The sequence below is a fragment of the Seriola dumerili genome, unplaced genomic scaffold, assembly GCF_002260705.1.
Source record: "Seriola dumerili isolate Sdu_G_001 unplaced genomic scaffold, Sdu_1.0 BDQW01000388.1, whole genome shotgun sequence".
NCBI lineage: Eukaryota > Metazoa > Chordata > Actinopteri > Carangiformes > Carangidae > Seriola > Seriola dumerili.
The window spans coordinates 883,732-888,717 of record NW_019174643.1 but is presented as its reverse complement, the minus strand read 5'-3'; the positions used below and the strand labels follow the sequence as shown (position 1 = coordinate 888,717).

The following is a 4,986-nucleotide window of genomic DNA, read 5'->3' as shown; positions in this document are numbered from 1 at the left end:
CCTGATCCTAATCTGATCCTAAATGGATCCTAACTGGATTTATAACTCCTTTCTGGTGTCACACTGACCCATTCTTGACCCAATCCCAGTCTAATCCTAGTCTGCTCCTAACCAGATGGCTCGGTGCTGGCCTGATATTAACCCACTCCTGGTCCAGTTAGAATCTGATCCTGGTCCAGTTATAATCTGATCCTGACTCAGTCCTGATCCGAAGTCGTCGTTAGTTTCATCACTCAGACCAGAGAGCGACATCTGAAACGTTCGACTTCTCTGATGGTTCATTATTATTAATATCACATAGTGTTTCTGAAACTGTGAGCGGAGGGATGAGAGCGAGACAAACGCTGAAGAAGGAGGAAGATGAAGAAGAGTAAAAGTAAAGGAACGAATGAATCAATGAAAGAGAGGAAGAGATGGATGGAAAGAGAACAAGTTGTTGCTGAATAATGAACCATAATTCAGTTTTTCCTCACCTTGTTGCTTGGCACTGTTAAGTGTTGCTCATGTGTGTGTGTGTGTGTGTGTGTGTGTGTGTGTGTTAATCCCTCCAACACTGCTGACAGAGGAAGAGGAGCTTGGAGACTTTCCAAAACAGACCAAATTATTCACCGTCCTGTTCTGCTGCTGCAGAGAAACAAGAGAAGAAGAGTCAGAGGAAAGAGGGCGATTGAGACGCCGACTTTCTAATCATGGTCCAGATCTTCTTCTGTGACATTTCAAATGTTTCCAAGGTTTTACTTTGATGGAACACAAACAGGAGACGGTAGAAGATCCTGCAGGAGAGAGAGCAGGGGTGAGGACGAGGGAGGGACGGGGCGAGAGACAGACTGGCGGTTGTGAGTCGTCACGGCAGGTGGAGGGAAGACGAGAAGAAACAGAACCAGAGCGAGGTGGAGAGGTGGAACAGAGGAAACCGAGCACAGAAATAGAGTCAGCAAAAGAACGAGTGACTCACATGCAGCGGGGAGGTGGAATATATCTTTCCTCGTTCGCTCTAGTTTTGTTTTTTCTTCCTCCCGTGTGTCTCGTTTTTTTTTGGGCAGGTAACCTGCAAGGAGGAAAATATGGCAGTCTGGAAGAAATGAAAAAACAAAAGGTAGAGAGACAGAGAGAGAGAAATGTCTGCAGACAGGAAACAGATGGAGGAAGAAAGAGGTAAAAAAAACCAAACAAACAGGAAGTTGCAAAGAGGTGAAGTTTGTGCGACGTTTTGATAAATGACAGCAATCAAGCAGAGATGGAGAGGGAGAGAGAAGTTGATATTAAAAGAGTGGGAGGAGATGGAGCTATTTTGAGAAACAGCGGCAGGGAGAGAAAGATAGATAGCAGGAGGAAAGATGACTTGAATTTTCGCCGGGAGAGACTGTTTCTCTCCCGAGCAGCTGAACGGTGGAAAAGCAGTTTGTCCTCCGTCAGCTTCAGGACCACGTGCATGTGGACGGATCAATAATGTTTTAAGACAGACCAACCCGATCCTCTAAGGCTTTGTGCAAATTAAACACATTATTTCTCTTTTTTTAAATCTCCAATTTTTTGGATAATCAGACTCAGTTTCTAACATCATTTCCCTCCAGGCTGCGTCCACACTGCTGCAGTCTGGTTTTAAAACACGTCTCTTCTTGCTTCGTCTTCTCCTGCTGCGGGTTTTTCAGCCCCTAAAAAGATTTTTGGAAAATGTAATAATTTCGCTTGTTTTAGCTTGAAATCTGTGGACGGTCAGAAACCGAGACCTTTGGAAAACGATGACGTAGAGACGCCAACGCTCGCTCTCATCAGCCGCGGTGAAAGCAACATGGATAATGAAATACAAGCGTTACAGTAGTGACGTGTGGTCGTGTGTTTTTAGGTGAACTGACCCTTTTAAGTTGATGCTGACTCTCTCGTCTCAGTCGTCTCCTCTCTGCTTCCCTTCTGGCCTCGTCCTGTTTCCTCCGAGTCATCCAGCGTCTGAAAGTGACAGAAACAGCATCATATCGAGATTTATGCTTCATTATTTACCTCCTGTTTCCTCCCGTCTCTTCTCCTCTTGTGGTTTCGCTCCGTCTCTTCTTCTTTGTTGAGCTGCAGATTAAAGGAGACGTTTAAGCTCAGAGCCTTCACTCATTCTCAACGTCTAACCTCCATTTAACCCACAATAAAACCCCTGAAACATTCATGTGTGTGCGTGAGAGAGAGTCCAGTGATTGTGTGTGTGTGTGTGTGTGTGTGTGTGTGTGTGTGTGTGCGTGTGTGTGCATTTGAATCATTTAAATGTCTTTTTCTGTCTTTGGGCCTGTGATACCTGCAGTCCTGCTAAATTATACATTAACAGTTGTCTCAATAATAAATGGATCGTGTGTGTGTGTGTGTGTGTGTGTGTGTGTGTGTGTGTGTGTGTGTGTATTGACGAGTCTACTCAAGTGTGTGACCATCTTTGTTTGCATTTGTATGTGTGTCTTTTTCCTCTGTGTGTGTGTGTGTGTGTGTGTGTGTGTGTGTGTGTATGGGTATGGGTGTGTGTGTGTGTGTGGTTCAATAATCCGCAACAGCAGCTGAATAATATATTGACCTTCATTCATGTTTTATTCACCACATCCAGATGAATTATTGCTTTGATTAATCTATCAACACGTGTCCTCAATTAGAAGGCTTCCCAAATACACACAGACACACACACACACACACACACACACACACACACACCCATACACACACACACACATTCACACACACACTCTGATCTACACAATATGTTGCTAATCTGATTCAGAAACTGAGCCTTAAAACCAGCCGTCAGGACTTCCTGTAACTTTGTGATGTCACAACAAAGCAGTCACCAAGCCCCGCCCACTTGGACCCACCAGAGAGGCTCAGAGCCTCCTCTCTTCTGATTGGCTCACCGACCTGTTGTTACTGGCTGCAGAGCTGCAGAGAGAAGCCTGAGAGATGTAAAACTACACTGAGATGGTTTTTGGTTCTTAAAACCACAAATATATCTTCTTATAGATCAACACTTCAAATAAAACACAGAAGAAGAAGAAGAAAATATGCAGCTTTAATTTCCTTGCTCTATATAGAGACTATAGATTTTTTTTCTGAGTTGGGTTTGTAAGAAATTGACCAGAAAGTCTTGACGTCAACATGTTTTTAAAGGTAATTTCTTCATTCCTGAACATGGTGATGGACAAAATCTTTCTTCTTTATTTTACTTAAGTATTTCTGACTGATTTCTTTACAGCAACTAGTTGGTTGGTTTATTCGGCCTGTTGTTTTTTATTTCCTTCATGTGTCCGGCTTGGATGAAAACGACTCTTCATGCTAAACATGGAATTAAATTAAATTGAATCGAGAGGGCGAAGAGGGTGAAATCTATGAAAGAGAGAGGGGAGTGGGTGGAGAGAGAGAGAGAGAGAGAGAGAGAGAGAGAGAACTGGGTTCATGAGAGACTAAGAGAACGAGGATGGGAAGAATCAGCAGAAGAAAGACCGAGCGATCAAATATGAATAAGACAGAATGAGAGAGAGAGAGAGAGAGAGAGAGAGAGCACACGCATGAACACTTTCCATATTTACATATAAATCACAAGCGTGTGCACAGCCAGATTGAATTTGTGTTAGCATAGCTTTGGGTTAGCATATTGCTTTTGTGTAGCGGCGAGGGGGTAGATTACATCAGGCTGCGGGGGGAAATTGAATTAGCCGACGCTACGTAGCATAGCCGCAGTTAGCGTATTTCTTAGTTTAGTGGTCGGGGCAGATTGCCCAGGAATTGAATTAGCCTGGAGAGAAGCTCCGGGTAGAAGATGGTGCTTTAATGTCAGGAGCAGAAGAAAGTGGAGTGACCCGAGCACGCGGAGGGGACCGGCAGCCAAGTCACATGCAATGGATTATGGGTTATTATGAAACGTACAGTGGCGATGAGGAAACTGTAGAGCGAGACGCTGCAGAGCCGCTGACACAACCGCAACACGAGCCCCGTTTGTTTTAGGCCTGTAGTACGAAATATGTGTTAGTGGTTCCTGTTTGTAGTGTAACCATGACAACTACCACCGGATTACTGTGATCACTGAAGAAAACTTTTTAAAACATGATGTTTCACAGGCAAGTTCCCGACTTATAAACATCGTGTCTTTACTGTGATTTGTGATCGTATTTATGGACATGTGTTCATGTCAGTGACATCAGGGTTATAAATCCAGGACAGAGGTCGGAGTGCGCATCATGTGACCTGCAGGAGGAACTCAGCTGCAGCAGCGGAAATGCAAATATAATGTAAAAGCCGCTCCAGGCTGCAGATCCACTCAGCAGGTTAGAATGACTCATCACAAGTCGACTGAGCCGCTCCACAAAGACTCAAGTATAAAAGCAGGTTTTGGGGCCTTATTTTTTTTTTAGGAGAGCCAGGTTCTCCACTCCGCTCTCCGCTGATCAACGTTTTCAGCAATTTATAATGTGTGCCTCTTCAACACGAGCGAGAGAGAGAGAGGAGAGAGAGAGAGAGAGAGAGAGAGTCTGTCGGTTGGCAGCTTCACGTCGCAGCAGATCCGTGTCTCTGATTCACTCCTGTGTGTTTGGCGATTGATTTTTAAATGTCACATTGAAAAGTCAGTGGGCTGCAGATTTGATGCTATATATCTGGTCCTAGTTGTTGTTGTGGGTGTGAGGGACTTTAATGCAGTTTTTATGAAAGAACGGTGAGATCCTGACACACGGATCTTTACACGTCTCACATCTTTTTAGATTTCCTCCTGAATCCAAGTTTCTTTAGCTACAAGAAGAATCTCTCTCTCTCTCTCTGTTTCTTTCTCTGTTGCTGGGACCAGTGTGAAAGCTGTGTGTGTGTGTGTGTGTGTGTGTGTGTGTGTGTGTTATGTAAAGCTATTGGATTAGCATGGAAGAATGTGTTTTGTGCTGCGGGCTCACTGAGATTAAGTTTAAGACTTTATCCTCTGCAGTTTTCACACCACTGACCTGGTCTGTTGGGGGGGGGGGGGGGGGGTGTGTAGTA

The 4,986-nt window shown here is 44.4% G+C and overlaps 1 protein-coding gene across 1 annotated transcript in view; it reads left to right on the top strand.

Annotated features, from left to right (window-relative positions):
* LOC111233323 (short transient receptor potential channel 5-like) overlaps positions 1 to 4,986 on the top strand; it is a 55,749-nt gene that overhangs the window by 21,364 nt on the left and 29,399 nt on the right. The window lies entirely within an intron of this gene.